At 36.8% G+C, this 13592-nt stretch overlaps 1 long non-coding RNA gene across 1 annotated transcript in view; it reads right to left on the bottom strand.

Moving 5' to 3' along the window:
* LOC140843716 (uncharacterized) overlaps positions 1 to 5175 on the bottom strand; it is a 38402-nt gene extending 33227 nt beyond the window's left edge. The window contains exon 1 of the long non-coding RNA XR_012121713.1: positions 5059 to 5175. This is a non-coding gene — a long non-coding RNA (uncharacterized lncRNA). The remainder of the gene's footprint in view (positions 1 to 5058) is intronic.
* Between the last annotated feature and the right edge of the window lie 8417 nt (positions 5176 to 13592).

Raw genomic sequence — 13592 nt, 5'->3', positions numbered from 1 at the left:
AAATAATTTCACTACTATTAAACCAATATCAGTATCAGCAACAAATTTATTAAATGAACTATAGTGATTTTTTCTGCATTTTTTACCCTAAGTCTATAACTCACTAAGTGTGTTCAGAGAACTGTGCCCAAAAGTTCTTTGAAAAAACTCCTTTCCTTATGGCTATTCATCAGTTCAATACAGTTTCTGCTGTAATTAATTAAAAAATTTTTTTCTTTTATCCTTATTTTTCAGTTGTTCAAAATCATTAACATTTCAAAAGCAAGGTCAAAATATATGAAATACATATTACATATAAAATATGTAATTATATATAATATATATAAAAATTATATCTAATAATTTTCATTTCTGTCAAAATTTTCCAATCAGTTCCGACATGTTCACCACAGCTTCTTTTCTCCTTTCTGTTCTCAGAATGGCACTTTTTTAAAATAAGTATGTACATACACACACACACACACACACACACACACACACTTTTTTCCCCTTGTTTTATTAAAAAAGACAGTATGCTCTATTTACTATTTTGCACTATTTTCTTAACTTAATATTTTATCCTACAAATGATTCCATATCTGTTACACCAGTGAGAATGGCCACTATCCAGAAGACAAGAAATAACAAGTGTTGGCGAAGATGTGGAGAAAGGGGAAACCTCTTACACTGTTGGTGGGAATGTAAATTAGTGCAGCCACTACGGAAAGGTGGATAGAGGTTCTCTCAAAAAAACTAAAAATAGAAAATGCTATGTGACCTAGTAATTGTACTTCTAGGAATTTATCTGAAGAAAACAAAAATCCCTGATTTAAAAAGATATATGTATCCCCTATGTTTACTGCCACATTATTTACAATTGATAAATACTGTATTACTTGCTACACATTCACTACTGTTCCAGTTTCACTGTGAATTTATATTTACATTTAAGTAAATTACACAAATGTTAAAGGATTTTAACATTAAGTGCCCTTCTTTGTCATTATTTTGTAGCCTTTGACCTGATATCTACCTTTCCAATATGAGGATCAAAACCTTAGCCTCATAAAACTTCACCTTTTTAATTGCAATTATTCTCAGTTACTTGTTTCAGACATTGCTTATATCAGAATACAGCTGGGTTTCAGAATGAGCTAATTGGAAAATCTTTTTCTTTTAAAAAGTAATTTAAGACCATTTATATTTTTAAAAAATTCATGATATACTGCATATTAAGTTACTTTATTATGCTTTTTGTCTCTATTCAGGGGTCAGTTTTGCTGTTCTATATTTTCTTTGATGTATAGGAAATTACATATTTTTACTCCTAGTGGTTATCTTAATACTTATATTTTTTAAATGTTCTTATTACTTTATTTACTTACTAAGGTTTCAATATTTTGGTTCATAGAGTGTAATGATATCTCTTGATACCCCCTATTATCCAGGGCTCAGTCAATGAGCTTACTCAATATTTTACTTTATTTCACTCTTCTCCCATTTTTTGTTACATTCTCTACTTTATATATTCCTCTTCCATTCTTGTCGCCACCTTTATTTTAGTCTTGGATCTGCAAATAAATATATTCAATATTCCACATTATTCTTTGAACTAAGTTTTCAGAGTCAGCCTTGGCTAGATGAAACCATCCTGCTCTAGATTCCTCAGGAAGGGCTCCTGAGCACAGAGTGCCAGAGGCACTGCATGTTTAAGGTGACTCCTACACAGCTGAATAACAGCTCAGTTCCATATGAAATCCTTAATTTTTTCGAGTGTCTTAAAAATGTTTTAACACTATTGTTTTAAATCTTACCTCAAGTGGTTTAGGGCTAACTTGCTTTTCTTTCCTTCAAAAGTGACTTTCTGTGTTTTGTTTGGAGACCAGCAGGATAGCTTTAAAGTATAATAGATTAATTAGAATATGTCTCAGAGGTGACCATTGTATATTCATGATTCCAGGTGTGTAGTAGGCCTTTTTAATGTTAAAGTCGAGTCATCTATTTACAGAAAACTCTCCTTGATTATAGTGTTAAATATTAGGTCTGTTTCATTGCTTTCTTCTCTTTTTAAGATGTTCTAATTATGTATATGTTCATTCTTCTTTGTCTATGCTCTATATCTCTTTCTGATCTTTTTAATTCTTTGTTTTTTCATTATCATTCTGGCTACTTTCATTTAACTCCTCATTAGGCCTTCTAAAAGGTTCAGTCAATTTTTCCTTGAGCTTTCCATAAATTTTCCTGGGATGATTTCTCTTTTATTTTTATTCCTGAGATGATTTTGTCTTTTTCTTCCACTTCTTTCCTGAGTCTGATTCTCATCTCACATATTCCTGTTTTTATGTCTATTTCTAATCCAAGATTCTAATGTAAAGTATTTGTTCATATCTGATTGGGGGGAGTGTTGTGTTTCTGACTCCTGCTTCACTGGTAGTTTTGAAGAAATACTATTGATCAGCTAAAAAAAATTTCCACTTACTAAGGACAAAATTGTTTTTCCCCCAAATTCATATGTTGATGCCCTGATCCCCAATGTGACTATATTTAGAGATGGGGATTTTAGTGTTAATTAAAGTTAAATGAGACCATAAGACTGGTGCCCTAATTCAATAGGTCTGTGGCCTTATAATAAAAAGAGAGAGAAATCTCTCTCATTTTCCAGAAACATAAACCAAGAAAGGCCATGTAGGCACACAGCAAGGTGGCTGTCTGCAAGCCAGGAAAAGCCCCACTGGAACACAACCATGCTGGCACCCAGATTTCAGCCTTACAGCCGCCAGAACTGTGGGGAACAAATTTATTGTTTAAGCCACCAACCTATGGGATTTTGTTATGGCAGCAACAGCTGACTAATACATCATTTTTTATTTTTTTATTTTTATAGTATGGATGTTGGATGCAGTTTTGTATTCTGTTCAATTCTGTTCATCTGATATTTTCCTATGCAAAAGTAACAGGTTTATCTAGAGCAATGTTGGAAGTTTTTAGAAGTTTTAGTTCTAGCTCATCCTCCTCCATTATTATAGAGAACTGTGGTTCCCTTAATTAACAGTGCCATTTTTGGGCAGCTACTGGGGGTCTGAATGATTCATATCTTTTTCTGTTTTTTTCTTTGTAAGTCTTCTCATTTCTGTAGGATTTTTAACTTCCACTGCTTGTGCCCTTTTCTTTCACCAAGACTTTAGGAGTGCTCCCTATCCCAAGTCCCCCTCTCTCCCCAGAAAAGGTGCTTTCCCAATACATTCACCACTGGTTCTGTGCACTTCCCACACCTTTTCCTGTTCATTCTTCAGTAGCCAGAGCTTTGACCAAGGTCTCCACCCTGTTCTCAGTATTGCTCTAGGCAGGGTGTTGACTCTCTCCTACTGTGTGTGAATTTATCATTGTTTATCACTATTAGGTTCCTATCCACTTTTCTGCTCAGTTGCTGCCTGACTCCCTAACATCATGTGTTCTGAGAATGAATCTGCTGAATTTGTAGGTTTTCTTCACTATCTATACATAATTGAAATTTTTAATAGTCTTGGTGTTCTAATTAAGCCATAGATATCAATTTTGGGTAATTTGATTTGCTCTTTTCATTGACCTGCATGCATGGTTTTTGAAGAAATGCTTAGAAATTTTGATTTCGGCAGCTTCCAATACCTATAGGAAGCCGGCAGTCACAATCATCATTTTTCATTCCTTGTAACAACATGATATGACAGATGTAATAGTATTCAGGAAAAGAACTCATTCAGAAGTCTAGGGATCTGGTTCTTCCTCAAGAAAATACCTGTGACTAAAACATGCATTATGATTCCCATCTGGTGTGCACGGGCTCAAAGCTATTCCATTACTGATTTCTTGGCCCATTTCTTCAGCCCTTTAATTCCAAGTGTTCCTTTGGCATTTTCTCCTAAATATCTCTTTCCATTATGATCTTAATTTAGTTGGATTAGTTTCATTTGTTACTGAAGCTCTGCCACTCAGTTTACCCACAATATTACTTGGTCAAGTCTATATACTCCTACAACTCTTCCTACCCCTCTGTATTGCTTGGAAGCTTAAAGAAATGAATTCACATTATATAAGGGCTTTTAACGTCACAGTGCTTTGTAAAGAGAAGGAAATATTTTATCATTAACCCCATTTTAGCTTAGAAGAAATAAGTGAAGTTGTTAATTGGTTATTTCAAGGTGATACAGCATGTTTATATGAATTTCTAGTCCTTGGTTACTATTGTTTTCATTGTATCATACATGTGGACATCTTCATCTCAAGTATCTTAAACTTCAGCTGTTTGTATTTTAGCTATTTGAATTCCTCAAACTCTAAGACAACCAACTTGCAAATACCTTGTCTGGATTTTTATGTCTAAAAAATTTGAGTATATTTCAACCTTCCCCATCAGTATTCATCATTACTCCATCCATTCTATACTCATTTGTATTCACTTCATTCTTGCATCCACTTATGTCTATTTTAATATCTGGGTATTTTTCCCCACAATTTTCAGACAAGGATTTTCTTCTGTTTTTCCTAACTCACTGCTTTTTTTTTTCTCTAACTTCCAGGTTCAATCAGATATTTTTCATATCCTGGAAAAACTCCTGGAAGCATATTTATAACTGAGGAAATTTCTTACTAATCCTTGTCTTTTGTGTTTCTACATGCCTTCTGCACCCATATTGTCCCCTTGTTAATCTCACAATTTTTCCAAGCCTTCAGTATTCCAATGCACATTTTTTAAATAAAAGTAGTAGAAAGAAAAAAGAAAATGAGAAAACAAGGATTAATAAAAAGCTCCTAGACCAATAAGTTTCTATTGTTTAGTTCCCCCTTAGTGCTACGAATGTATTCAAGAGTAAGAAAGGAAAATACATGTTCAGCTCTGAAGGATCTGGGATGAATCTTAACAGCAGACTAATTTGCCACAAATTGGTCTTTAGGCTAATAGTGAGACAGATAGGAGTTATAAAATACAAGCAAATTAAAGATGAAGACACTAGAGGCACAATCCTACCTGGCACTTCTGACATTAAAAGACATGTAAAACCTGACAAATGCTTATTCAGAAAAATGCAGAAGCATATTTACTTGCTCTGACTGTATGTTTCCATTGAAGCACGTGGTGTCGTTAAACATTCTGGGAGGGGAATGAGGAAAGCCTGAGGAGTTTCCCAGTAGGTACTGGTGTGTGGAGACAATGGGTTTCCATCCAACTCAGACTAAGCAATTGAGGCCCTGCATAAAAAGATGATAAATCAACATCCTTCCAACCTTTAAAGGGAAGCAAAAGCACTTAATAGAATCCCATTTTTTCCCCAACATGATGTATATTTTGCAAAGCTGCTATAAAAATAGTCATTATAGACTTTCTGCTTCTGTGTTCACCAAATGCACTAAGAGTTAGAGATACATTAGTCCACTTCAGTTTTAATTATTCTGACTTCTCATTAGAGAAAGGATTAATAACTACAATTTTGCTAATAGCATATAAAGCTTTTTGTGATCTAGACTTAATTTAGCCTAATTCCCAGCACAGTAAGAGCTACTGTACAGTCCATGGAATAAGACAACCTAATTTTCTCACTCCATGCAGTTAGCTACATAGAGGCTATGCGCCATGAGCCATTTGCCATTCTTAGTCTGTAGACCTTAATTCACTCTCATTTATCAGTTTTGAACATCAAGATCTGCCTGTGTATAGAATGAAGTGTGAAAATTACAAGAGGGAAAGCTTGACAAACAGTTAAAATATTTCGAAACAATTGATGGGATAAGTATAACTCTAGTTTCATGCATGTTTTTTATTTGTGTCAAGTTCTTCTGTAAATATGATCATTTTAATCATGTGGGTATGCTCTACTACTTCTCATCTAAAACAGGTTTTTCAAATTGTATTCAAAGAAATACTTGTTCTATAATGTCAGTGGATGCTTTGCAAAACACAAAGAAATTGTTAGATCAAAATTAAGTTAAATATGCTTCTTTTCATTAAAAATTTTCATAACCTTTAATATGACTTGTGTATGATCAATCCTTAAGAGGACTGTGGAGTAAGTAGCATTTCTCAATTTAATTTGGCATGGTATCCTCTTTACCATTAGTCTTCTCCAGAATCACCATATCATGAATTGGGAAATGCTGATCCAATTAAAACTTCATTTTAAGTATATGAGAATGGGCAATATCCAGACAATAAACTTCCAGGTTCAAGAATTAATAAAATATACCAAGCAACATCTAAACTAAACTGAGGTCTTTATTCAATGAAGTATTACCTTTCACAAAAGAACTATGATGGGCCTTAAAATTGATGTAAAATGAGTATTTTTTAAATGAGCTAATATGTGTTTCATATACATAAAACACAACCAATGCAAGAGAGAGAGGTTGAGGCAATATTTGTAAATGGTGTCATTAGCTAGCTAATGTTCCAGTTGGGATTCATTTTTGATGAACACATTATAATTACATTGCCAAACAGAGGACAAGATTATGAGACACAGAACTTTAGGATTTTTCACGGGAGTGGAATGGTAGCACATGAACTGAAGAACAAGGGAAAGATGCTCAGCACAGACTACTGTGTAAAGATGCTGATCCCACCATAACAGGGTCTACAAAGACAAGAGACCTCTTGAACCTTGGTTGCAGGGATATAGGAAGGGGTAACACAACAGAAGAAATATTAAAGCAATCTGCTAACTCCAAGTTTTGCTTATGAATAGTATTAAGTAACAGACACACAGACTTTGATTTCTTTTTTAAAGTTTTAAAAAGCTAGGGGAACACTGAAACAAGATGATGGCATGAGAAGTGAGGAAGTAAACTCCCCCCAAAACCACACATAACATGAAAATACAGAAAATACAACTAATACTGAAAGAGTGACAGGAAAAAAGACTGAAAGAGATGGCATACATCTGGGGAAAAGAGAAGACCTTATGAAAAAGGGTAAAGTTGCAAAGCCACAATCCAGCAGGAACCAAGCCCTCCCCCTACTGAACCTCACAGTTGGAAGGAAGAGAAATGAAACAGGGAGGCAGTAGAAGCCCAGGATGGCTAAACACCCATATCTAGAGATATGCTCTGGGAGCATGAACCCACATTACATGTTGCTCTGGAGAACAGAGGGGTTGGAAAGCAAGGACAGGTGGAATACTTGGAGAGACTGAGATCACAGCTGCTTGTGGAGAACAGGTACCCACAACCAGCTGCTCCAGGACAAAAGAAAGGAAGACAGCCTGAGAGACTTCATAACAGTGAGAGGGCTGCCAAAGGGGCAAGGATTATACAGAGCCTGCTGCTCAGGAGAAAGGACAGGTGGACAAAAACGTCCCTGAACACTCAGCCCAGCAGGTTGGGAACTTTCAGGAGCTTCATGTGCTCCATCCCCCTGGCTGGCAAGACAGAACCAATGCCCTGCACTGTGATAGGCAGCCTGCCACTGCCACTCTTTCCTACGAGCCAGCACATGTTCATAAACCTGCTGCCCTGCCATCATAATAGGCAAGACGGAGGATGGCCCCACCTACAGCAACTAGAAGGGCATAGCAAACATACTCCTCCATGTGTGCTCAGCCCACTGGCCCTGGCAGTGGAGGCAGACACTGCAGCTAGGAAGCAGGAAAAGAGCTCTTTCCTCCTGGTAGGTGCTGGTGCCAGGTGCATGCAACCCCCACCATCACTACAGGGGCTGGGCAGCTCCAGACAGTACAGCTTCCGGACAGTAGATGGCACTGCCTACACAAAGTTATAATTCCATAGTAATCATTAGATATATGAAACGGCAAAAGAATCTTATACAAACCAAAACCCCTCAAACATCAGAAAGAGGGCTAAGTGAAACTGATATCCACAGTATTCTTCATAAGATTTCAAAATGAAAATGACCTACATGCTCATGGAACTACAGAAAAATACTCAAGACCTCAGGGAAGACTTCAAGAAAATTTGAACAATACAGTATCTGAAATGAACCATACAATGAAGGGATTTAAAAGCAGATTAGATGAGGTAGAGGAGACACTAAATGAAATACAAATTAGAGAACAGGAATACAAAGGGGCTGAGGCCCAGAGAGAAAAAAAAATCTCTAGGAATGAAGGAATATTAAGAGAACTGTGTGACCAATCAAAAGAAAACAATATTTGCATTCTAGGGGTACCAGAAGAAGAAGAAGAGAGAGATAAAGAGGGACAGAAAGTGCTTTGAGGAAATAATTGCTGATAATGTCCCCAATCTGGGGAAGAAAAGTCTCACAGAATATGGAAGTGCACAGGTCTCCAAAAAGACGGACACAAGGAAGACAACACCAAGACATAATAATTAAAATAGCAAAGATCAAGGATAAGGAGAGACTATGAAAAGCACCCAGAGGGATAAAAAAGATCCCATATGAGGGAAAACCCAACAGTCTATCATCAGACTTCTCAAAAGAAACCTTACAGGCCAGAAAGGAATAACATGATATGTTTAATGCAATGAAACACAGGGGCCTAGAATGAAGAAAACTCAATGTGGCAATATTATTATCTTTAAATTTGAAGAAGGGATTAAACAATTTCCACATAAGTAAAAATTGAGGATATTTACTTCCCACAAACCATTAATGCAGTATATTTTAAAGGGACTGATCTAGATGGAAGTGCTCCTAAGGCTAAATAGCTGTCACCAGAGAAAATAAAACCACAGTATAAAGAAAGTAGACCAAGGATTAAAGATGGCGGTGTTAGAGGCGAGAGAGAGGCTTCCTCCCAAAACTGCATATAATACAAAAATATAATTAATACAACTAAACCTAAGAAAGCAACAGGAAAGAGGACTGTGTCACGCTGCATACACCTGGACAAAAGAGCAGACCTCACGGAACAGGGTAATGTACCAAAGCTGAGGCCTGGCGAGACTCAACCCCTTCCCCCACCCCAGCTCACCAGTGGAAGAGAAACAGAGCAGGGTGGGAGTGGAGGCCTGGGACTGCTGAACACCTAACTCTAGAGATCTGCTCTGGGAGCACAACCCTACATTTCATGGTGCTTTCATAATACTCTCGTGATTACGGGGTTGGAAAGCTAAGACAGGCAGAATTCCTGGAGAGACTGAGATTCCAGCTGCTTGTGGAAAGCAGGGATCCATATCCAGCTGCTCTGGGACAAAAGCTTATACCTGTGTGCTCAGCTCACTGGTTCAGGCAGTGGAGACAGGCATAGATGCTGGGAAGCAGGAAACAGCTCATTCCTCCGCCCAGGCATGAATACCGCACCCCTGTGACCCCCGACATTGCTTCAGGGGCTGAGCAGCACCAGAGAGAAGAGCTTCTGGACACTAGAGGGCAACATTCACAAATATGAAACACCAAAGGAACCTGGTACAGAGTAAAATTAATATAAACCCTGAGAAAGATGACATGGACCTCACGACTATTCCTGAAAGAGAGTTCAAAATAAAAATCATTAACATGCTCATGGAGGTACGGAAAGATATTCAAGAAGTCAGGAATGAATTCTGCTCAGAGATCCAATCATTGAAGAGCACAATGGAGGGTATTAAAAGCAGACTGGATATGGTGGAGGAGAGGATAAATGAAATAGAAACTAGAGAAGAGGAATACAAAGAAGCTGAGGCACAGAGAGAAAAAACAATCTCTAAGAATGAAAGAATATTGAGAAAACTGTGTGACCAATCCAAATGGAACAATATTTGCTTTATAGGGGTACCAGAAGAAGAAGAAGAGAGAGAGAAAGGGATAGTAAGTACCTTTGAGGAGGTAATTGGTGAAAACTTCCCCAATCTGGGGAAGGAGATATTCTCTCAAGCCATGGAGGTGCACAGATCTCCCAACACAAGGGACCCAAGGAAGACAACATTATGAAGTATAATAATTAAAATGGCAAAGAACAAGGATAAAGACAGACTTTTATAAGGAGCCAGAGAGAGAAATAAGATCACATATAAAGGAAAGCCCATCAGGCTAACATCAGACTTCTCAGCAGAAACCTTACAGGCCAGAAGGGAGTGGCATGATGTATTTAATGCCATGAAGCAGAAGGGCCTGGAACCAAGATTATTTTATCTGACAAGGTTATCATTTAAATTTGAAGGAGGGATTAAACAATTTCCAGATAAGCAAAAACTGAGAGAGTTTACCTCCCACAAACCATCTCTGCAGTCTATTTTGGAGGGACTGCTATAGATGGAAGTGTTCCTAGGGGTGGATAGCTCTCACCAGAGTTAGGAAAATTATGGTAGGGAGGGTGGAGCAGCTGATTGCAAGGCAAATGCAAAATTAAATTGACTATCCCCAAAGCCAATCAAGGGATAGACAAAAAGTATAGAATCTGATACCTAATATATAAAGAATGAAGGAGGAAGAAAAAGGAGGAGAAATAGAAAAGAACCATTAGATTGTGTTTGTAATAGCATATTAAGTGAGTTAAGTTAGACTCTTAGATAGTAGGGAAGTTAACCTTGAACCTTTGGTAACCACAAATCTAAAGTCTGCAATGGCAATAAGTACATACCTAATAATAATCACCCTAAATGTAAATGGACTGAATGCAACAAGTCAAAAGACATAGAGACACTGAATGGATAACAAAACAAGACTCATCTATATGCTGCCTACAAGAGACTCACTTTAAACCTAAAGATATACACAGATAAGAGTCTACACATATAAACAGAATCAGAAATGAGAAAGAAAAATCGCTATGGAAACCACAGACATACAAAGAATTATTAGAGAATATTATGAGAAAATGTATGCTAACAAACTGGATAATCTAGAAGAAATGGACAACTTTCTAGCAAAATATAACATTCCAAGGCTGACCAAGGAAGAAACAGAAAATCTGAACAGACCAATTACCAACAATGAAATTGAACTGGTAATCCAAAAACTACCTAAGAACAAAACACCTGACCCAGATGCCTTCACTGCTGAATTTTATCAAACATTTAGTGAAATCTAATACCCATCCTCCTTAAAGCTTTCCAAAGAGTAGAAGAGGGAAGACCAGCATCACTATAATAGCAAAACCATGCAAAAACACCATAAAGAAAGAAAATTACAGACCAAGATCCCTGATGAACATAGAAGCAAAAATACTCAACCAAATCTTACCAAACTGAATTCAAAAATACATCAAAAAGATCATCCAACATGATTGAGTTGGATTTATTCCAGGGATGCAAGGATGATACAACGTTAGAAAATCCATGAACATCATCCACCACTTCAACAAAAAGTAGGACAAAAACCACATGACCATCTCCACAGATGCTGAAAAAGCATTTGATAAAATTCCACTTCAAAACTACTAGATCTAATATCTGAATTCAGCAAAGTTGCAGGATACAAAATTAATACACAGAAATTTGTGGCATTCCTATACACTAACAATGAACTAGCAGAGAGAGAAATCAGGAAAACAATTCCATTCACAGTTGCATCAAAAATAATAAAATACCTAGGAATAAACCTACCCAAGGAAGTGAAAGACTCTTAAGAAAACACTCTTAAGAGAAATTAAAGAGGATAACAATAAATGGAAACCCATCCCATGCTCATCGATAGGAAGAATTAATATTGTCAAAATGGCCATCCTGCCTAAAGCAATCCATAGATTCAATGCAATTCCTATCAAAATACCAACAGTATTCTTCAATGAACTAGAGAAAATCATTCAAAAATTAATAAGGAATCACAAAAGACCTCGAATATCCAAAGCAATTCTGAGAAGGAAGAATAAAGCTGGGGGCATTACGCTCCTCAACTTCAAGCTCTACTACAAAGCCACAGTAATCAAGACGATTTGGTACTGGCACAAGAACAGACCCATAGACCAATGGAACAGACTAGAGAGCCCTAATATAAACCCAACCATATATGGTCAATTAATTTATGATAAAGGAGCCATGGATATACAGTGGGGAAATGACAGCCTCTTCAACAGCTGGTGTTGGCAAAACTGGACCGCTACATGTAAGAGAATGAAACTGGATTATTGTCTAACTCCATACACAAAAGTAAACTCAAAATAGATCAAAGACCTGAATGGAAGTCATGAAATCATAAAATTCTTAAAAGCAAACATAAGCAAAAATTTCTTGAATATAAACATGAACAATTTTTTCCTGAACACATCTCCTCGAGCAAGAGAAACAAAAGCAAGAATGGAAAATGGGACTACATCAAACTAAAAAGCTTCTGTGCAGCAAAGGAAACCATCAGCAGAACAAAAAGGCATCCTACAGTATGGGAGAATATATTTATAAACATATATATCCAAAATATAAAAAGAACTCACATGCTTCAACACCCAAAAAGCAAATAACCGCACTTAAAAATGGCAGAGGAGCTGAACAGACACATCTCCAAAGAAGAAATTCAGATGGCCAATGGGCACATAAAAACGTGCTCCACATCCCTAATTACCAGGGAAATACAAAATAAAACCACAATGAGATATCACCTCACACCAGTTAGGATGGTCATCATCCAAAGGACAAGGAACAAGTAATGCTGGCAAGGATGCAGAGAAAGGGGAACCCTCCTACACTGCTGGTGGGAATGTAAGGTAGTTCAACCATTGTGGAAAGCAATATGGTTCCTCAAAAAACTAAAAATAGAAATACCATTTGATCCAGGAATTCCACTTCTAGGAATTTACCCAAAGAAAACAAAATTCCATATTCAAAAACACATATGTAACCCTATGTCTATCGCCAGCACTATTTGCAATAGCCAATATATGGAAGCAACCTAAGTGTCCAACAGCAGATGCATGGATAAAGATGTGGTACATATACACAATGGAATATTATTCAGCCATAAGAAAACAAATCCTACCATTTGCAACAACATGGATGGAGCTAGAGGGTATTATGCTCAGTGAAATAAGCCAGGCGGAGAAAGATAAGTGACAAATGATTTCACTCATCTGTGGAGTATAACAACAAAGTAAACTGAAGGAACAAAAGAGCAACAGACTCCCAGACTCCCAGAAGGGATTACTGGTTACCAAAGGGAAGGGGATGGGGAGGCTGTGTGAGGAAGAAGGTAGACGGGTACTAAGGGGTATTATGATTAGCACACATAATGTGGGGGTGTGGCAACGGGAAAGCAGGATAGCACAGAGAAGTCAAGTACTGACACTATAGCATCTTACTATGCTGATGAACAGTGACTGCAATGGGGTGTGGAGGGAGTACTTGATAACAGGTGGGACTGTAATAAGTACAATGTTGCTAATGGGAAACCTTCATAAGATTGTATATCAATGATATCTTAATAAAAACAAAATTAACAGCATAAAAAAAGGATCTAGAGCACAATTTTTGCTCACTCTGCATCCTACCTCATCTCTCTCTGTATATATACAACTGTTTATCAAAGGTCTAGAATTCCAGATATATAGAATATGATAATGACAGAGTATGGCTAATGGTACTCAAATGTCTATATAGTGGCAGAGGTTATAGATTACAGAAAATATCTAGGGATTGAGATATCTATAATAACTATTATATAAAAACTAGCACATATAAAATGTATTACATGGCATGAATTATTCTAAAATACATATTAACTAATTCAACAATTAAGACTTTTCTATGAGGTTAAA

The sequence above is a fragment of the Manis javanica genome, chromosome 10, assembly GCF_040802235.1.
Source record: "Manis javanica isolate MJ-LG chromosome 10, MJ_LKY, whole genome shotgun sequence".
In the NCBI taxonomy this organism is placed as follows: domain Eukaryota; kingdom Metazoa; phylum Chordata; class Mammalia; order Pholidota; family Manidae; genus Manis; species Manis javanica.
This window is presented reverse-complemented; position numbering and strand designations above follow the sequence as displayed.